This window comes from Hypanus sabinus, chromosome 31 (assembly GCF_030144855.1).
Source record: "Hypanus sabinus isolate sHypSab1 chromosome 31, sHypSab1.hap1, whole genome shotgun sequence".
NCBI classification, from domain to species: Eukaryota; Metazoa; Chordata; class Chondrichthyes; order Myliobatiformes; family Dasyatidae; genus Hypanus; species Hypanus sabinus.
Window position 1 is genome coordinate 31,993,594 of NC_082736.1, and position 22,653 is coordinate 32,016,246.

Sequence of the window (22,653 nt, forward strand, 5' to 3'; positions counted from 1 at the left end):
TGAGGAACAGGCAGGAGGCAGACGGACTTAGACAGATTAGGAGAATGGGCAAGAAAGAGGCAAATGAAATAGAATGGTGGAAAATGCATGATCGTGCGCTTTGGTAGAAGAAATAAACGTGCGGACTACTTTCTAAACGAGGAGAAAATCCAAACATCTGAGATGCAAAGAGGTAGGAGTGAGGCACTGTTGATCAGAGATAGTGTCACGGCTGCAGAAAAGGAGGAAGTCATGGAGTCTCTGTGGGTGGAGGTTAGGAACGGGAAGGGGTCAATAATTCTACTGGGCGTTTTTTATAGACCACCCAATAGTAACAGGGACATCGAGGAGCAGATAGGCAGACAGATTCTGGAAAGGTGTAATAATAACAGGGTTGTCGTGGTGGGAGATTTTAATTTCCCAAATATCGATTGGCATCTCCCTAAAGCGAGGGGTTTAGATAGGGTGGCATTTGTTAGGTGTGTTCAGGAAGGTTTCTTGACACAGTATTTAGATAATCCCACAAGAGGAGAGGCTGTACTTGATCTGGTATTGGGAAATGAACCTGGTCAGGTGTCAGATCTCTCAGTGGGAGAGCATTTTGGAGATAGTGATCATAATTCTATCTCCTTTTCCATAGCCTTAGAGAGGGATAGGAACAGACGTTAGGAAAGTGTTTAATTGGAGTAAGGGGAAATATGAGGCTAACCGGCAAGAACTTGGAAGCAAAAATTGGGATCAGATGTTCTCAGGGAAAGGTACGGAAGAAATGTGGCAAATGTTCAGGGGATATTTGTGTGGAGTTCTGTATAGGTACATTCCAATGAAACAGGGAAAGGATGGTAGGGTACAGGAACCGTGGTGTACAAAGTCTGTTGTAAATCTAGTCAAGAAGAAAAGTTTATGAGAATGTTCAAAAAACTGGGCAATGATAGAGATCTAGAAGATTATAAGGCTAGCGGGAAGGAGCTTAAGAAAGAAATTAGGAGAGCCAGAAGGGGCGGGCAGGATTAAGGAAAACCCCAAGACATTCTACAGGTATGTGAAGAGCAAGAGGATAAGACGTGAGAGAATAGGACTAATCAAGTGTGACAATGGAAAAGTATGTTTGGAACCGGAGGTACTTAATGAATACTTTACTTCAGTATTCACCATGGAAAACAACCTTGGTGATTGTAGGGATGACGTGCAGCCGACTGAAAAGCTTGAGCATTACACAAGAGGATGTGCTGGAGCTTTTGGAAAGCGTCAAGTTGGATAAGTTGCTGGGACTGGACGAGATGTATCCCAGGCTACTGTGGGAGGTGAGGGAGGAGATTGCTGAGCCTCTGGCGAAGATCTTTGCATCAGCAATGGGGATGGGAGAGGTTATGGAGGATTGGAGGTTATGGATGTTGTTCCCTTATTCAAGAAAGGGAGTAGAGATAGCCCAGTAAATTATAGACCAGTGAGTCTTACCACAGTGGTTGGTAGGTTGATGGAGAAGATCCTGAGAGGCAGGATTTATGAACATTTGGAGAGGTATAATGTGATTATGAATAGTCAGCATGGCTTTGTCAAGGGCAGGTCCTGCCTTACGAGCCTGATTGAATTTTTTGAGGTTGTGACTAAACACGTTGATGAAGGAAGAGCAGTAGATGTAGTGTATACCGATTTCAGCAAGGTATTTGATAAGGTACCCCATGCAAGGCTTATTGAGAAAGTAAGGAGGCATGGGATCCAAGGGGACATTACTTTGTGGATCCAGAACTGGCTTGCCCACAGAAGGCAAAGGGTGGCTGTAGACGGGTCATATTCTGCATGGAGGTCGGTGACCAGTGGTGTGCCTCAGGGATCTGTTCTGGGACCCTTACTCTTCTTGATTTTTATAAATGACCTGGATGACGAAGTGGAGGGATGGGTTAGTAAGTTTGCTGATGACACAAAGGTTGGGGGTGTTGTGGAAAGTGTGGAGGGCTGTCAGAGTTTGCAGTGGGACATTGATAGGATGCAAAACCGGGCTGAGAAGTGGCAGATGGAGTTCAACCCAGGTAAGTGTGAAATGGTTCATTTTGGTAGGTCAAATATGATGGCAGAATATAGCATTAATGATAAGACTCCTGGCAGTGTGGAGGATCAGAGGGATCTTGGGGTTCGAGTCCATAGGACGCTCAAAGCAGCTGCGCAGATTGACTCTGTGGTTGAGAAGGCGTACGGTGTATTGGCCTTCATCAATCATTGGGATTGTGTTTAGGAGCCGAGAGGTAATGTTGCAGCTATATAGGACCCTGGACAGACCCCATTTGGAGTACTGTGCTCAGTTCTGGTCGCCTCACTACAGGAAGGATGTGGAAACTATAGAAAGGGTGCAGAAGAGATTTACAAGGATTTTGCTTGGATTGGGGAGCATGCCTTATGAGAATAGGTTGAGTGAACTCGGCCTTTTCTCCTTGGAGCGACGGAGGATGAGAGATGACCTGATAGAGCTGTATAAGATGATGAGAGGCATTGATCGTGTGGATAGTCAGAGGCTTTTTCCCAGGACTGAAATGGCTAACACGAGAGGGCATAGTTTTAAGGTGCTGGGGAGTAGGTGCAGAGGAGATGTCAGGGGTGAGTTTTTTACTCAGAGAGTGGTGAGTGTGTGGAATGGGCTGCCGGCGACGGTGGTGGAGACGGATACGATAGGGTCTTTTAAGAGAGTCCTGGACTCAGAAAAATAGAGGGTTATGGGTAAAGCTAGGTAATTTCTAAGGTAAGGACATGTTCGGGACAGTTTTGTGGGCCGAAGGGCCTGCATTGTGCTGTAGGTTTCCTAGGTTTCCCTGTTTTATGCTTTGGGAGTCCGTGTGCAGAACACCCTGAAGGTTAACTTGCAGGTAGAGTCGGTGGTGAGGAAGGCAAATGCCGTGTTAGTATTCATTTCACAAGAGGTCTAGAATACAGGAGCAGAGTTACGATGCTGAGGCCAATGGGGAGTATGGTGAACGGTTTTGGGCCCCCTCATCTAAGATGTGCTGGAATTGGAGAGGATCCGGAGGAGGTTCACAAGGACGACTGTGAGAATGAAAGGGTGATCATATGAGGAACGTTTAATGGGTCTGGGTCCGCACTCGCTGGAATTTAGAAGGACGAAGAGGGATCTCATTGAAACCTCTCGAATGTTGAAAGGCCTCAACAGAGTAGATGTGGAAAGGATGTTTCCCATGGTGGGGGAATCTAGGACCAGTGGACACAGACAGAGTGGATGTGGAAAGGATGTTTCCTATAGTGGGGGAGTCTAGGACCAGAGGACACAGATAGAGTGGATGTGGAAAGGATGTTTCCCATGGTGGGGGAATCTAGGACCAGTGGACACAGACAGAGTGGATGTGGAAAGGATGTTTCCTATAGTGGGGGAGTCTAGGACCAGAGGACACAGATAGAGTGGACGTGGAGAGGATGTTTCCCATGGTGGGGGAGTCTAGGACCAGAGGACACAAATAGAGTGGATGTGGAGATGATGTTTCCTATGGTGGGGGAGTCTAGGACCAGAGGACTCAGATAAGAGTGGATGTGGAGAGGATGTTTCCTATAGTGGGGGAGTCTAGGACCAGAGGACACAGATAAGAGTGGATGTGGAGAGGATGTTTCCTATAGTGGGGGAGTCTAGGACCAGAGGACACAGATAGAGTGGATGTGGAGAGGATGTTTCCTATAGTGGGGGAGTCTAGGACCAGAGGACACAGATAGAGTGGATGTGGAGAGGATGTTTTCTATAGTGGGGGAGTCTAGGATCAGAGGACACAGATAGAGTGGATGTGGAGAGGATGTTTCCTATAGTGGGGGAGTCTAGGACCAGAGGACACAGATAGAGTGGATGTGGAGAGGATGTTTCCTATAGTGGGGGAGTCTAGGACCACAGATAGAGTGGATGTGGAGAGGATGTTTTCTATAGTGGGGGAGTCCAGGACCAGAGGACACAGATAGAGTGGATGTGGAGAGGATGTTTCCAATAGTGGGGAGTCTAGGACCAGAGGACACTGATAGAGTGGATGTGGAGAGGGTGTTTTCTATAGTGGGGGAGTCCAGGACCAGACGACACAGATAGAGTGGATGTGGAGAGGATGTTTCCTATAATGGGGGGAGTCTAGGACCAGAGGACACAGATAGCGTGGATGTGGAGAGGATGATTCCTATAGTGGGGGTGTCTAGGACCAGAGGACACAGATAGAGTGGATGTGGAGAGGATGTTTCCCATACTGGGGGAGTCTCGGACCAGAGGACACAGAGAGAGTGGATGTGGAGAGGGTGTTTTCTATAGTGGGGGAGTCTAGGACCAGAGGACACAGATAGAGTGGATGTGGAGAGGATGTTTCCTATAGTGGGGGAGTCTAGGACCAGACGACACAGATAGAGTGGATGTGGAGAGGATGTTTCCCATGGTGGGGGAGTCTAGGACCAGAGGGCACAGCCTCGGGATAGAGGGGTGTCAATTTAAAACAGACGTGGAGAAGTTTCTTTAGCCAGAGGGTGGTGAATTTACGGAATTTATTACCACAGGCAGCTGTGGAGGTTTAAGGCAGAGATTGATCGGGTCTCGACTGAACGCAGCATCAAAGGTTACAGGGAAAGGGTTGGGGAGTGGGGCTGAGGAGGGGGAGAAAGGGCCAGAAGGATTCAGTCAAGTTTGAATGGTGGAGCAGACTCGGTGGGCCAAATGGCCTAATTCTGCTTCTGTCTTATGGTCTCATGTACTTTGATAATAAACTTACTTTGAACTTTGAAGCACAGGGCTGCATGTACACACTGTGACCACTAGGGGGCACACCGCACAACTGCAGACACAAACAAGACAAGATCTGCGGACAACACACACACACAAAATGCTGGAGGAACTCAGCAGGCCAGGCAGCGTCTACGGATGAAAATACAGTCCACGTTTCGGGCCGGGACCCTTTAGCAGGGCTGGAGGGGAAAAAAAAGATGAGTAGATTTAAAAGGTGTGGGGTTGGGGAAAGAGAAGCACAAGGTGATGGGTGGAACCGGGAGGGGGAGGGATGAAGTAGAGAGCTGGGATATTGATTGATGAACGAGACAGAAGGCCGTGGAAGGAATGAAAGAGGGGAGGAGCACCAGAGGGAGGTGATGGGCAGGTTAGGAGACACAGTGAGAGAGGGAAATGGGGATGGGGAACAGTGAAGGGGTGTTGGGGGAGGGGGGCATTACCAGAAGTTTGAGAAATCGATATTCATGCCATCAGGTTGGAGGCTGCCCCGAATACAAGGTGTTTTTCTTCCAACACGAGTGTGGCCTCGTCACGACAGTGGAGGAGGCCATGGATGGACATATCGGAACAGGAATGGGAAGCGGAATTAAAGTACGTGGCCACTGGGAGATCCCCCTTGTTCTGGCGGACAGAGTGCAGGTGCTCAGCGAAGCGGTCTCCCAATCTACGTCGGGTCTCACTTAAGTACAGGAGGCCACACTGGGAGCACCGGACACAGTATATGACCCTCAACAGACTCACGGGTGGAGTGTCGCCTCAACTGGAAGGACTGTTTGGGGCCCTGAATGGTGGTGAGGGAGTAGGGGCGGGTGGAGCACTTGTTCCGCTTGCTAGGATAAGTGGCAGGAGGGAGATCGGTGGGGAGGGACAAATGGACAAGGGAGTTGTGTAGGGAGCGATCCCTGCAGGAAGGGGGGGGGGAGAGAGGGAAAAACGTGCTTGGTAGTGGGATCCCATTGGAGGTGGCGGAAGTTACAGAGAGCTATGTGCTGGACTTGGGAGTCTGGTGAGGTAGCAGGTGAGGAGGAGAGGAACCCTATCCCTGGTAGGATGGGTTAAGAACAGACGTGTGTGAAATGGAAGAGATGCAGTTGAGGGTGGCGTTGATGGTGGAGGAAGGAGAGCCCAGTTTCTTTAAGAAAGGAGGACACCTCCTTCGTTCCAGAGAGTTCCTGAGAGCAGCTGCGGCAGAGATGGAGGAATTGAGAGAAGGGGCTGGCATCTATTTTTTTGTAATTTATTTTTTATTGAAGTTCATCATCAAACATTTCCAAAAGATGTATTTCAGATACTGTACATATATATATCATATATTCATATTCACCACAAATCTCAAGAGAGGAAAGAAAGAACAAAAGGAGAAAACTATGTACAAGTAGCGAGTGATCTTTTTTGTGTACAACATATTCTTGATTTGAGGTGGCATTTTTAAAAGTAACAGGGTGGGATGGGGTGTATACATACATACTGTGACCACTAGGGGGCACACTGAACTGCACATACACACTGTGACCACTAGGGGGCATACTGAACTGCATATACAAACTATGACCACTAGGGGGCACACTGAACTGTACATACACACTGTGACCACTAGGGGGCACATTGAACTGCATATACAAACTATGACCACTAGGGGGCGTACTAAGCAGTTACATGTGTAAAACGACTTGACTTGAATAGGTTTATTACTGTGAGGTACTGAGGTACATTCAAAATCTTGTCTTGCTGACTGTTCGTACAGATCAGATCATTACACAGTGCATCAACAAAGTAAAACAGTAACAGAATGCAGAATAAAGTGCAACAACGACAGAGAAAGTGCAGTGTGGGTAGACAATAAGATGCAAGAACAGGACGAGGTCAACTTATCAAAGCAGGGAATTGTTCAATCCTCTTACTGCCCTTGAACAGAAAATCCTACAAAAAAGAAATGGATACAGCTCAGTCCGCCATGGGTAAAGCCCTCCCCACCACTGAGCACACTGACACGGAGTACTGTCGCAGGAAAGCAGCCTCCATCATCAGAAACCCTCGCTCCCCCGCAGGCCGTGCTCTCTTCCCGCTCCTGCCATCACTAAAAAAGGCACAGGAGCCTCAGGACTCGCACCACCAGGTTCAGGAACAGTTACCACCCCTCAACCATCAGGAAGGAGGTACAGGAGCCTCAGGACTCGCACCATCAGGTTCAGGAACAGTTACCACCCCTCAACCATCAGGAAGGAGGTACAGGAGCCTCAGGACTCGCACCACCAGGTTCAGGAACAGTTACCACCCCTCAACCATCAGGAAGGAGGTACAGGAGCCTCAGGACTCACACCACCAGGTTCAGGAACAGTTATCACCCCTCAACCATCAGGAAGGAGGTACAGGAGCCTCAGGACTCGCACCACCAGGTTCAGGAACAGTTATCACCCCTCAACCATCAGGAAGGAGGTACAGGAGCCTCAGGACTCACACCACCAGGTTCAGGAACAGTTATCACCCCTCAACCATCAGGAAGGAGGTACAGGAGCCTCAGGACTCGCACCACCAGGTTCAGGAACAGTTATCACCCCTCAACCATCAGGAAGGAGGTACAGGAGCCTCAGGACTCACACCACCAGGTTCAGGAACAGTTATCACCCCTCAACTATCAGGAAGGAGGTACAGGAGCCTCAGGACTCGCACCACCAGGTTCAGGAACAGTAACTACCCCTCGACCATCAGGAAGGAGGTACAGGAGCCTCCGGACTCGCACCACCAGGTTCAGGAACAGTTATCACCCCTCAACCATCAGGAAGGGTACAGGAGCCTCAGGACTCACACCACCAGGTTCAGGAACAGTTACTACCCCAACCATCAGGAAGGAGGTACAGGAGCCTCAGGACCTGCACCACCAGGTTCAGGAACAGTTACTACCCCAACCATCAGGAAGAAGGTACGGGAACCTCAGGACTCACACCACCAGGTTCAGGAACAGTTATCATCCCTCAACCATCAGGAAGGAGGTACAGGAGCCTCAGGACTCGCACCATCAGGTTCAGGAACAGTTATCACCCCTCAACCATCAGGAAGAAGATACAGGAGCCTCAGGACTCGCACCACCAGGTTCAGGAACAGTTATCACCCCTCAACCATCAGGAAGGAGGTACAGGAGCCTCAGGACTCACACCACCAGGTTCAGGAACAGTTATCACCCCTCAACCATCAGGAAGGAGGTACAGGAGCCTCAGGACTCGCACCACCAGGTTCAGGAACAGTAACTACCCCTCGACCATCAGGAAGGAGGTACAGGAGCCTCCGGACTCGCACCACCAGGTTCAGGAACAGTTATCACCCCTCAACCATCAGGAAGGAGGTACAGGAGCCTCAGGACTCACACCACCAGGTTCAGGAACAGTTACTACCCCAACCATCAGGAAGGAGGTACAGGAGCCTCAGGACCTGCACCACCAGGTTCAGGAACAGTTACTACCCCAACCATCAGGAAGGAGGTACAGGAGCCTCAGGACTCGCACCACCAGGTTCAGGAACAGTTATCACCCCTCAACCATCAGGAAGGAGGTACAGGAGCCTCAGGACTCACACCACCAGGTTCAGGAACAGTAACTACCCCTCGACCATCAGGAAGGAGGTACAGGAGCCTCCGGACTCGCACCACCAGGTTCAGGAACAGTTATCACCCCTCAACCATCAGGAAGGAGGTACAGGAGCCTCAGGACTCACACCACCAGGTTCAGGAACAGTTACTACCCCAACCATCAGGAAGAAGGTACGGGAACCTCAGGACTCGCACCATCAGGTTCAGGAACAGTTATCACCCCTCAACCATCAGGAAGAAGATACAGGAGCCTCAGGACTCACATCACCAGGTTCAGGAATAGTTATCATCCCTCAACCATCAGGAAGGAGGTACAGGAGCCTCAGGACTCGCACCACCAGGTTCAGGAACAGTTATCACCCCTCAACCATCAGGAAGGAGGTACAGGAGCCTCAGGACTCACACCACCAGGTTCAGGAACAGTTATCACCCCTCAACCATCAGGAAGGAGGTACAGGAGCCTCAGGACTCGCACCACCAGGTTCAGGAACAGTAACTACCCCTCGACCATCAGGAAGGAGGTACAGGAGCCTCCGGACTCGCACCACCAGGTTCAGGAACAGTAACTACCCCTCGACCATCAGGAAGGAGGTACAGGAGCCTCCGGACTCGCACCACCAGGTTCAGGAACAGTTATCACCCCTCAACCATCAGGAAGGAGGTACAGGAGCCTCAGGACTCACACCACCAGGTTCAGGAACAGTTACTACCCCAACCATCAGGAAGAAGGTACGGGAACCTCAGGACTCGCACCATCAGGTTCAGGAACAGTTATCACCCCTCAACCATCAGGAAGAAGATACAGGAGCCTCAGGACTCACACCACCAGGTTCAGGAATAGTTATCACCCCTCAACCATCAGGAAGGAGGTACAGGAGCCTCAGGACTCACACCACCAGGTTCAGGAACAGTTACTACCCCAACCATCAGGAAGGAGGTACAGGAGCCTCAGGACCTGCACCACCAGGTTCAGGAACAGTTACTACCCCAACCATCAGGAAGAAGGTACGGGAACCTCAGGACTCACACCACCAGGTTCAGGAACAGTTATCATCCCTCAACCATCAGGAAGGAGGTACAGGAGCCTCAGGACTCGCACCATCAGGTTCAGGAACAGTTATCACCCCTCAACCATCAGGAAGAAGATACAGGAGCCTCAGGACTCGCACCATCAGGTTCAGGAATAGTTACCACCCCTCAACCATCAGGAAGGAGGTACAGGAGCCTCAGGACTCGCACCATCAGGTTCAGGAACAGTTATCACCCCTCAACCATCAGGAAGGAGGTACAGGAGCCTCAGGACTCGCACCACCAGGTTCAGGAACAGTTATCACCCCTCAACCATCAGGAAGGAGGTACAGGAGCCTCAGGACTCACACCACCAGGTTCAGGAACAGTTATCACCCCTCAACCATCAGGAAGGAGGTACAGGAGCCTCAGGACTCGCACCACCAGGTTCAGGAACAGTAACTACCCCTCGACCATCAGGAAGGAGGTACAGGAGCCTCCGGACTCGCACCACCAGGTTCAGGAACAGTTATCACCCCTCAACCATCAGGAAGGAGGTACAGGAGCCTCAGGACTCACACCACCAGGTTCAGGAACAGTTACTACCCCAACCATCAGGAAGAAGGTACGGGAACCTCAGGACTCGCACCATCAGGTTCAGGAACAGTTATCACCCCTCAACCATCAGGAAGAAGGTACGGGAACCTCAGGACTCGCACCACCAGGTTCAGGAACAGTTATCACCCCTCAACCATCAGGAAGAAGGTACGGGAACCTCAGGACTCGCACCATCAGGTTCAGGAACAGTTATCACCCCTCAACCATCAGGAAGAAGATACAGGAGCCTCAGGACTCGCACCACCAGGTTCAGGAACAGTTATCACCCCTCAACCATCAGGAAGGAGGTACAGGAGCCTCAGGACTCACACCACCAGGTTCAGGAACAGTTATCACCCCTCAACCATCAGGAAGGAGGTACAGGAGCCTCAGGACTCGCACCACCAGGTTCAGGAACAGTAACTACCCCTCGACCATCAGGAAGGAGGTAAAGGAGCCTCCGGACTCGCACCACCAGGTTCAGGAACAGTTATCATCCCTCAACCATCAGGAAGGAGGTACAGGAGCCTCAGGACTCGCACCACCAGGTTCAGGAACAGTTATCACCCCTCAACCATCAGGAAGGAGGTACAGGAGCCTCAGGACTCACACCACCAGGTTCAGGAACAGTTATCACCCCTCAACCATCAGGAAGGAGGTACAGGAGCCTCAGGACTCGCACCACCAGGTTCAGGAACAGTAACTACCCCTCGACCATCAGGAAGGAGGTACAGGAGCCTCCGGACTCGCACCACCAGGTTCAGGAACAGTAACTACCCCTCGACCATCAGGAAGGAGGTACAGGAGCCTCCGGACTCGCACCACCAGGTTCAGGAACAGTTATCACCCCTCAACCATCAGGAAGGAGGTAAAGGAGCCTCCGGACTCGCACCACCAGGTTCAGGAACAGTTATCATCCCTCAACCATCAGGAAGGAGGTACAGGAGCCTCAGGACTCACACCACCAGGTTCAGGAATAGTTATCACCCCTCAACCATCAGGAAGGAGGTACAGGAGCCTCAGGACTCACACCACCAGGTTCAGGAACAGTTATCACCCCTCAACTATCAGGAAGGAGGTACAGGAGCCTCAGGACTCGCACCACCAGGTTCAGGAACAGTAACTACCCCTCGACCATCAGGAAGGAGGTACAGGAGCCTCCGGACTCGCACCACCAGGTTCAGGAACAGTTATCACCCCTCAACCATCAGGAAGGGTACAGGAGCCTCAGGACTCACACCACCAGGTTCAGGAACAGTTACTACCCCAACCATCAGGAAGGAGGTACAGGAGCCTCAGGACCTGCACCACCAGGTTCAGGAACAGTTACTACCCCAACCATCAGGAAGAAGGTACGGGAACCTCAGGACTCACACCACCAGGTTCAGGAACAGTTATCATCCCTCAACCATCAGGAAGGAGGTACAGGAGCCTCAGGACTCGCACCATCAGGTTCAGGAACAGTTATCACCCCTCAACCATCAGGAAGAAGATACAGGAGCCTCAGGACTCGCACCACCAGGTTCAGGAACAGTTATCACCCCTCAACCATCAGGAAGGAGGTACAGGAGCCTCAGGACTCACACCACCAGGTTCAGGAACAGTTATCACCCCTCAACCATCAGGAAGGAGGTACAGGAGCCTCAGGACTCGCACCACCAGGTTCAGGAACAGTAACTACCCCTCGACCATCAGGAAGGAGGTACAGGAGCCTCCGGACTCGCACCACCAGGTTCAGGAACAGTTATCACCCCTCAACCATCAGGAAGGAGGTACAGGAGCCTCAGGACTCACACCACCAGGTTCAGGAACAGTTACTACCCCAACCATCAGGAAGGAGGTACAGGAGCCTCAGGACCTGCACCACCAGGTTCAGGAACAGTTACTACCCCAACCATCAGGAAGGAGGTACAGGAGCCTCAGGACTCGCACCACCAGGTTCAGGAACAGTTATCACCCCTCAACCATCAGGAAGGAGGTACAGGAGCCTCAGGACTCACACCACCAGGTTCAGGAACAGTAACTACCCCTCGACCATCAGGAAGGAGGTACAGGAGCCTCCGGACTCGCACCACCAGGTTCAGGAACAGTTATCACCCCTCAACCATCAGGAAGGAGGTACAGGAGCCTCAGGACTCACACCACCAGGTTCAGGAACAGTTACTACCCCAACCATCAGGAAGAAGGTACGGGAACCTCAGGACTCGCACCATCAGGTTCAGGAACAGTTATCACCCCTCAACCATCAGGAAGAAGATACAGGAGCCTCAGGACTCACATCACCAGGTTCAGGAATAGTTATCATCCCTCAACCATCAGGAAGGAGGTACAGGAGCCTCAGGACTCGCACCACCAGGTTCAGGAACAGTTATCACCCCTCAACCATCAGGAAGGAGGTACAGGAGCCTCAGGACTCACACCACCAGGTTCAGGAACAGTTATCACCCCTCAACCATCAGGAAGGAGGTACAGGAGCCTCAGGACTCGCACCACCAGGTTCAGGAACAGTAACTACCCCTCGACCATCAGGAAGGAGGTACAGGAGCCTCCGGACTCGCACCACCAGGTTCAGGAACAGTAACTACCCCTCGACCATCAGGAAGGAGGTACAGGAGCCTCCGGACTCGCACCACCAGGTTCAGGAACAGTTATCACCCCTCAACCATCAGGAAGGAGGTACAGGAGCCTCAGGACTCACACCACCAGGTTCAGGAACAGTTACTACCCCAACCATCAGGAAGAAGGTACGGGAACCTCAGGACTCGCACCATCAGGTTCAGGAACAGTTATCACCCCTCAACCATCAGGAAGAAGATACAGGAGCCTCAGGACTCACACCACCAGGTTCAGGAATAGTTATCACCCCTCAACCATCAGGAAGGAGGTACAGGAGCCTCAGGACTCACACCACCAGGTTCAGGAACAGTTACTACCCCAACCATCAGGAAGGAGGTACAGGAGCCTCAGGACCTGCACCACCAGGTTCAGGAACAGTTACTACCCCAACCATCAGGAAGAAGGTACGGGAACCTCAGGACTCACACCACCAGGTTCAGGAACAGTTATCATCCCTCAACCATCAGGAAGGAGGTACAGGAGCCTCAGGACTCGCACCATCAGGTTCAGGAACAGTTATCACCCCTCAACCATCAGGAAGAAGATACAGGAGCCTCAGGACTCGCACCATCAGGTTCAGGAATAGTTACCACCCCTCAACCATCAGGAAGGAGGTACAGGAGCCTCAGGACTCGCACCACCAGGTTCAGGAACAGTTATCACCCCTCAACCATCAGGAAGGAGGTACAGGAGCCTCAGGACTCACACCACCAGGTTCAGGAACAGTTATCACCCCTCAACCATCAGGAAGGAGGTACAGGAGCCTCAGGACTCGCACCACCAGGTTCAGGAACAGTAACTACCCCTCGACCATCAGGAAGGAGGTACAGGAGCCTCCGGACTCGCACCACCAGGTTCAGGAACAGTTATCACCCCTCAACCATCAGGAAGGAGGTACAGGAGCCTCAGGACTCACACCACCAGGTTCAGGAACAGTTACTACCCCAACCATCAGGAAGAAGGTACGGGAACCTCAGGACTCGCACCATCAGGTTCAGGAACAGTTATCACCCCTCAACCATCAGGAAGAAGATACAGGAGCCTCAGGACTCGCACCACCAGGTTCAGGAACAGTTATCACCCCTCAACCATCAGGAAGGAGGTACAGGAGCCTCAGGACTCACACCACCAGGTTCAGGAACAGTTATCACCCCTCAACCATCAGGAAGGAGGTACAGGAGCCTCAGGACTCGCACCACCAGGTTCAGGAACAGTAACTACCCCTCGACCATCAGGAAGGAGGTAAAGGAGCCTCCGGACTCGCACCACCAGGTTCAGGAACAGTTATCATCCCTCAACCATCAGGAAGGAGGTACAGGAGCCTCAGGACTCGCACCACCAGGTTCAGGAACAGTTATCACCCCTCAACCATCAGGAAGGAGGTACAGGAGCCTCAGGACTCACACCACCAGGTTCAGGAACAGTTATCACCCCTCAACCATCAGGAAGGAGGTACAGGAGCCTCAGGACTCGCACCACCAGGTTCAGGAACAGTAACTACCCCTCGACCATCAGGAAGGAGGTACAGGAGCCTCCGGACTCGCACCACCAGGTTCAGGAACAGTAACTACCCCTCGACCATCAGGAAGGAGGTACAGGAGCCTCCGGACTCGCACCACCAGGTTCAGGAACAGTTATCACCCCTCAACCATCAGGAAGGAGGTACAGGAGCCTCAGGACTCACACCACCAGGTTCAGGAACAGTTACTACCCCAACCATCAGGAAGAAGGTACGGGAACCTCAGGACTCGCACCATCAGGTTCAGGAACAGTTATCACCCCTCAACCATCAGGAAGAAGATACAGGAGCCTCAGGACTCACACCACCAGGTTCAGGAATAGTTATCACCCCTCAACCATCAGGAAGGAGGTACAGGAGCCTCAGGACTCACACCACCAGGTTCAGGAACAGTTACTACCCCAACCATCAGGAAGGAGGTACAGGAGCCTCAGGACCTGCACCACCAGGTTCAGGAACAGTTACTACCCCAACCATCAGGAAGAAGGTACGGGAACCTCAGGACTCACACCACCAGGTTCAGGAACAGTTATCATCCCTCAACCATCAGGAAGGAGGTACAGGAGCCTCAGGACTCGCACCATCAGGTTCAGGAACAGTTATCACCCCTCAACCATCAGGAAGAAGATACAGGAGCCTCAGGACTCGCACCATCAGGTTCAGGAATAGTTACCACCCCTCAACCATCAGGAAGGAGGTACAGGAGCCTCAGGACTCGCACCACCAGGTTCAGGAACAGTTATCACCCCTCAACCATCAGGAAGGAGGTACAGGAGCCTCAGGACTCACACCACCAGGTTCAGGAACAGTTATCACCCCTCAACCATCAGGAAGGAGGTACAGGAGCCTCAGGACTCGCACCACCAGGTTCAGGAACAGTAACTACCCCTCGACCATCAGGAAGGAGGTACAGGAGCCTCCGGACTCGCACCACCAGGTTCAGGAACAGTTATCACCCCTCAACCATCAGGAAGGAGGTACAGGAGCCTCAGGACTCACACCACCAGGTTCAGGAACAGTTACTACCCCAACCATCAGGAAGAAGGTACGGGAACCTCAGGACTCGCACCATCAGGTTCAGGAACAGTTATCACCCCTCAACCATCAGGAAGAAGATACAGGAGCCTCAGGACTCGCACCACCAGGTTCAGGAACAGTTATCACCCCTCAACCATCAGGAAGGAGGTACAGGAGCCTCAGGACTCACACCACCAGGTTCAGGAACAGTTATCACCCCTCAACCATCAGGAAGGAGGTACAGGAGCCTCAGGACTCGCACCACCAGGTTCAGGAACAGTAACTACCCCTCGACCATCAGGAAGGAGGTAAAGGAGCCTCCGGACTCGCACCACCAGGTTCAGGAACAGTTATCATCCCTCAACCATCAGGAAGGAGGTACAGGAGCCTCAGGACTCACACCACCAGGTTCAGGAATAGTTATCACCCCTCAACCATCAGGAAGGAGGTACAGGAGCCTCAGGACTCACACCACCAGGTTCAGGAACAGTTATCACCCCTCAACCATCAGGAAGGAGGTACAGGAGCCTCAGGACTCACACCACCAGGTTCAGGAACAGTTACTACCCCAACCATCAGGAAGGAGGTACAGGAGCCTCAGGACTCGCACCACCAGGTTCAGGAACAGTTATCACCCCTCAACCATCAGGAAGGAGGTACAGGAGCCTCAGGACCTGCACCACCAGGTTCAGGAACAGTTACTACCCCAACCATCAGGAAGAAGGTACGGGAACCTCAGGACTCACACCACCAGGTTCAGGAACAGTTATCATCCCTCAACCATCAGGAAGGAGGTACAGGAGCCTCAGGACTCGCACCATCAGGTTCAGGAACAGTTATCACCCCTCAACCATCAGGAAGAAGATACAGGAGCCTCAGGACTCGCACCATCAGGTTCAGGAATAGTTACCACCCCTCAACCATCAGGAAGGAGGTACAGGAGCCTCAGGACTCGCACCACCAGGTTCAGGAACAGTTATCACCCCTCAACCATCAGGAAGGAGGTACAGGAGCCTCAGGACTCACACCACCAGGTTCAGGAACAGTTATCACCCCTCAACCATCAGGAAGGAGGTACAGGAGCCTCAGGACTCGCACCACCAGGTTCAGGAACAGTAACTACCCCTCGACCATCAGGAAGGAGGTACAGGAGCCTCCGGACTCGCACCACCAGGTTCAGGAACAGTTATCACCCCTCAACCATCAGGAAGGAGGTACAGGAGCCTCAGGACCTGCACCACCAGGTTCAGGAACAGTTACTACCCCAACCATCAGGAAGAAGGTACGGGAACCTCAGGACTCACACCACCAGGTTCAGGAACAGTTATCATCCCTCAACCATCAGGAAGGAGGTACAGGAGCCTCAGGACTCGCACCATCAGGTTCAGGAACAGTTATCACCCCTCAACCATCAGGAAGAAGATACAGGAGCCTCAGGACTCGCACCATCAGGTTCAGGAATAGTTACCACCCCTCAACCATCAGGAAGGAGGTACAGGAGCCTCAGGACTCGCACCACCAGGTTCAGGAACAGTTATCACCCCTCAACCATCAGGAAGGAGGTACAGGAGCCTCAGGACTCACACCACCAGGTTCAGGAACAGTTATCACCCCTCAACCATCAGGAAGGAGGTACAGGAGCCTCAGGACTCGCACCACCAGGTTCAGGAACAGTAACTACCCCTCGACCATCAGGAAGGAGGTACAGGAGCCTCCGGACTCGCACCACCAGGTTCAGGAACAGTTATCACCCCTCAACCATCAGGAAGGAGGTACAGGAGCCTCAGGACTCACACCACCAGGTTCAGGAACAGTTACTACCCCAACCATCAGGAAGAAGGTACGGGAACCTCAGGACTCGCACCATCAGGTTCAGGAACAGTTATCACCCCTCAACCATCAGGAAGAAGATACAGGAGCCTCAGGACTCGCACCACCAGGTTCAGGAACAGTTATCACCCCTCAACCATCAGGAAGGAGGTACAGGAGCCTCAGGACTCACACCACCAGGTTCAGGAACAGTTATCACCCCTCAACCATCAGGAAGGAGGTACAGGAGCCTCAGGACTCGCACCACCAGGTTCAGGAACAGTAACTACCCCTCGACCATCAGGAAGGAGGTAAAGGAGCCTCCGGACTCGCACCACCAGGTTCAGGAACAGTTATCATCCCTCAACCATCAGGAAGGAGGTACAGGAGCCTCAGGACTCACACCACCAGGTTCAGGAATAGTTATCACCCCTCAACCATCAGGAAGGAGGTACAGGAGCCTCAGGACTCACACCACCAGGTTCAGGAACAGTTATCACCCCTCAACCATCAGGAAGGAGGTACAGGAGCCTCAGGACTCACACCACCAGGTTCAGGAACAGTTACTACCCCAACCATCAGGAAGGAGGTACAGGAGCCTCAGGACTCGCACCACCAGGTTCAGGAACAGTTATCACCCCTCAACCATCAGGAAGGAGGTACAGGAGCCTCAGGACCCACACCACCAGGTTCAGGAACAGTAACTACCCCTCGACCATCAGGAAGGAGGTACAGGAGCCTCCGGACTCGCACCACCAGGTTCAGGAACAGTTATCACCCCTCAACCATCAGGAAGGAGGTACAGGAGCCTCAGGACTCACACCACCAGGTTCAGGAACAGTTACTACCCCAACCATCAGGAAGAAGGTACGGGAACCTCAGGACTCGCACCATCAGGTTCAGGAACAGTTATCACCCCTCAACCATCAGGAAGAAGATACAGGAGCCTCAGGACTCACACCACCAGGTTCAGGAACAGTTATCACCCCTCAATCATCAGGAAGGAGGTACAGGAGCCTCAGGACTCACACCACCAGGTTCAGGAACAGTTATCACCCCTCAACCATCAGGAAGGAGGTACAGGAGCCTCAGGACTCACACCACCAGGTTCAGGAACAGTTATCACCCCTCAACCATCAGGAAGGAGGTACAGGAGCCTCAGGACTCACACCACCAGGTTCAGGAACAGTTATCACCCCTCAACCATCAGGAAGGAGGTACAGGAGCCTCAGGACTCACACCACCAGGTTCAGGAACAGTTATCATCCCTCAACCATCAGGCTCCTGAACCGGAGGGGATAACTTCACTCAACTTCACTGAAAAGTTCCCACAGCCTCTGGACTTACTTCCAAGGCCTCTCCACCTCATGCTCTTGATATTTAATGCTTGCTTGCTTATTTATCTATCTATTTATTGATTTATTTATTATTTCTTTCTTTGTTCCATTTGTTGTCTTCCGCACTCCGGCTGGTGAGGTCTTTCACTCATTCCGTTACAGATTTTTGAGTATGCCCGCAAGAAAATGAATCTCAGGATTGTGCCTGGAGACTTTGATAATATTTACTTTGAACTTTTCTTACAACAGGGGTGGGGGGTGGGGGGGTAGAAGCTGTCCTCGAGTCTGGTGGGACGAGCTTTCGGGCTCCTGTACCTCCTGCCCGACGGGAGGGGGGCGACGGTCGGGGGTGGGGGATGGGGGGGGGTAGAAGCTGTCCTCGAGTCTGGTGGGACGAGCTTTCGGGCTCCTGTACCTCCTGCCCGACGGGAGGGGGGCGACAGTCGGGGGTGGGGGATGGGGGGGGGTAGAAGCTGTCCTCGAGTCTGGTGGGACGAGCTTTCGGGCTCCTGTACCTCCTGCCCGACGGGAGGGGGGCGACAGTCGGGGGTGGGGGATGGGGGGGGGTAGAAGCTGTCCTCGAGTCTGGTGGGACGAGCTTTCGGGCTCCTGTACCTCCTGCCCGACGGGAGGGGGGCGACGGTCGGGGGTGGGGGATGGGGGGGGTAGAAGCTGTCCTCGAGTCTGGTGGGACGAGCTTTCGGGCTCCTGTACCTCCTGCCCGACGGGAGGGGGGCGACAGTCGGGGGTGGGGGATGGGGGGGGGTAGAAGCTGTCCTCGAGTCTGGTGGGACGAGCTTTCGGGCTCCTGTACCTCCTGCCCGACGGGAGGGGGGCGACGGTCGGGGGTGGGGGATGGGGGGGGTAGAAGCTGTCCTCGAGTCTGGTGGGACGAGTTTTCGGGCTCCTGTACCTCCTGCCCGACGGGAGGGGGGGCGACGGTCAGGGGTCTTCGTTTAAGCTGGCTGCTTCAGCGAGGCAGAGAGACGTGTGGGCACAGGATGCCCGATTAGGCTTCTCTGTCTTACCAAGGTCCCTGGCGCTGCCAACCACCAGCTCTACCCGCTGTGCCACCTCAGACTCCACACCCGGGGAGAAGCAGGGGTCCGCCTGCGGTCCCCCCCCCCCCCCAACCATCCCATTTCACTGCCTTCCCCACCCCGAGTCCAGCACCAAATATTCCCCTTCCCCTGCACCCTCGCCTCTCCCGGCCCACGTCCCGGCACCCCCTCCCCACCCAGCAGCAGCGCGCACGCGTTCCTCCGTGCGGAGACACTGAGAGGAGGAGGCTGTTCGGCCCCTCGCGCCTGGCCTGCTCAGGGCCACTCTTCCCGTGACACGTCCCAAATCCGTCCGTCTCGGGCAGGGAGACTCGAGAGCAGAACCGCCGCTGTCCACAACATCTCCCGCCCTCGCCCGTCTGGGAGGTACGCGAAGAGGCGAACAGAACTGGCTGAGATAAACTTCGCCTGCACATCCCCCCTCTGCTTCCAGAGTCCTCCCTTCCCTTCTCTGTCCTCTCCCCTCCCCTGCGTCCTCTCCTCCTGCGACACCTCACACCCTGACCTCTGACCCCACTCATTCCCCATGATCCCTCTCTCCCCACAACCTCACCTCCTCTCCCCCGACGTCTCTCTCCTCGCAACCCCTCCCTCCCCCTCACTCTGCCACCTCTGTGCCCCCCCTCCCGCGACCTCGGCCCCCCCCCCGTCTCTCCCAGCCTCACTCCGCCAATCCCTCTCCGCACGTCACACTCCCCTTCCCTCGCGCACTCCGCCACCTCCCACGGCGCATCGATCCCTCCTCGCCGCCCCTCCCTGGAGATTTTAAAGCCGGGGGGGGGGGGGGGGGGGGACAGGAGCCACCTCGCGCGGAAACCCGGAGCCTGGCCGCCTTGCCGGCGTGTTTACGTGAGCCCGGGGTAACTCCGAGGGGGACGAGCTGCCGGAGGGAGCCCCTCGCCTCGGCTCATGGCTTGATCCTGCACTCGCCCTCCCCGGGGGAGGCCCCTGGCACCCTGATCCCTGCAGGCCCCGAGAACCTTCCACTCACCGGCATCCGCCGGGGGGGGGGGGGCAAACCCAGAGCCTGGGCTGTGCTGTTCTCCCCCCACCCCCCCTCGCTGTGCTGGGGGAGGAGACAGTGAAGAGAGAGCAGTGGGGAGGGAGGGGCATGCGAGGGGGCACTCAGAGAGGGTTTAAACTACAAGACATAGGAGCAGAATTAGGCCATTCAGCCCATCGAGTCTGCTCTGCCATTCTATCACAGCCAATCCCAGATCCCACTCAACCCCACACACCGGCCTTCTCACCACGTCCTTCGATGCCCCGACCAATCAGGAAACGATCAACTTCAAGTTTACCCAGGGACTTGACCTCCACCAGATTCACCATCCTCTGGCTAAAAAGAATCCTCTTTATCTCTGCTCTAAGGGGTCGCCCCTCAATTTTGAGGCTGTGCCCTCTAGTTCTGGACACCCCCACCATAGGAAACATCCTCTCCACACCCACCCTATCTAGTCCTTTCAACATTGGGTTATTTCAGTGAGATCCCCCTACAATCTTCTAAATTCCAGTGAGTACAGGCCCAGAGCTGCCAAACGCTCCTCGTACGTTAACCTCTTCATTCCTGAAATAATCCATGTGAATCTCCTCTGGACTCTCTCCAAGGACAACACGTCCTGTCTGAGATACGGGGCCCAAAACTGTGGACAGTACTCCCAGTGTGGCCTGACTAGCGTCTTATAAAGCCTCAGCATTAACTCCCTGCTTTGTGGATCCAGAACTGGCTTGCCCACAGAAGGCAAAGTGTGGTTGTAGAGGGGTCATATTCTGCATGGAGGTCAGTCACCAGTGGTGTGCCTCAGGGATCTGTTCTGGGACCCTTTCTCTTTGTGATTTTTATAAATGACCTGGATGAGGAAGTGGAGGGATCGGTTAGTAAGTTTGCTGATGACACAAAGGTTGGAGGTGTTGTGGATAGTGTGGAGGACTGTCAGAGGTTACAGCGGGACATTGATAGGATGCAAAACTGGGCTCAGAAGTGGCAGATGGAATTCAACCCAGGTAAGTGTGAGGTGGTTCATTTCGGTAGGTCAAATATGATGGCAGAATATAGTATTAATGGCAAGACTCTTGGCAGTGTGGAGGATCAGAGGGATCTTGGGGTCCGAGTCCATAGGACACCCGAAGCTGCTACACAAGTTGACTCTGTGGTTAAGAAGGCATACAGTGCATTGGCCTTCGTTAATCATGGGATTGAGTTCAAGAGCCAAAAGGTAATGTTGCAGTTATATTGGACCCTGGTCAGATCCCACTTGGAGTACTGTGCTCAGTTCTGGTCGCCTCACTACAGGAAGGACGTGGAAACCATAGAAAGGGTGCAGAGGAGATTTACAAGGATGTTGACTGGATTGGGGAGCGTGCCTTATGAGAATAGGTTGAGTGAACTGGCCTTTTCTCCTCGGAGCGATGGAGGATGAGAGGTGACCTGATAGAGGTGTACGAGATGATGAGAGGCATTGATCGTGTGGATAGTCAGAGGCTTTTTCCCAGGGCTGAAATTGTTGCCACAAGAGGACACAGGTTTAAGGTGCTGGGGGGTAAGTACAGAGGAGATGTCAGGGGTAAGTTTTTTACTCAGACAGTGGTGAGTGTGTGGAATGGGCTGCCGGCGATGGTGGTGGAGGCGGATACGATAGGGTCTTTTAAGAGATTCCTGGACAGGTACATGGAGCTCAGCAAAATAGAGGCCTATGGGTAACCCCAGGTAATTAATGTTCGGCACAGCTTTGTGGGCCGAAGGGTCTGTATTGTGCTGTAGGTTTTCTATGATCCTATATTCTACTTCCCTTGAAATAAATGCCAACGTTGCATTTGTGTTCTTTACCACAGACCCAACCTTCTGGGAGTCTTGCACGAGGACTCCCAAGTCCCTCTGATGTTTGAACCTTCTCCCCGTTTAGATAACAGTCCGCACTATCGCTCCTTTTACCAAAATGCACAATCGTATATTTCCCAAAAACGTATTCCATCTGCCACTTTTTTCCCCATTCTTCAATTTGTCTAAGTCCTGCTGAAATGGCATTGCTTCCTCAGCACGACCTACCCCTCCACCAGTCTTCATGTCGTCCGCAAACTTTGCCACAAAGCCACCAAAGTTCTTGGGGGTTCACCTGGCGGAGAATCTCACCTGGTCCCTCAACACCAGCTCCATAGCAAAGAAAGCCCAGCAGTGTCTCTACTTTCTGCGAAGGCTGAGGAAAGTCCATCTCCCACCCCCCATCCTCATCACGTTCTACAGGGGTCGTATTGAGAGCATCCTGAGCAGCTGCATCACTGCCTGGTTCGGAAATTGCACCGTCTCGGATCGCAAGACCCTGCGGCGGATAGTGAGGTCAGCTGAGAAGATCATCAGGGTCTCTCTTCCCGCCATCACGGAC

General features: G+C 53.2%; 1 protein-coding gene across 1 annotated transcript in view; it reads right to left on the reverse strand.

Moving 5' to 3' along the window:
- The window catches only part of LOC132384045 (phosphofurin acidic cluster sorting protein 1-like), a 54,486-nt gene that overhangs the window by 24,922 nt on the left and 6,911 nt on the right, over positions 1–22,653 (reverse strand). The gene's annotated exons all lie outside the window — the stretch shown is intronic.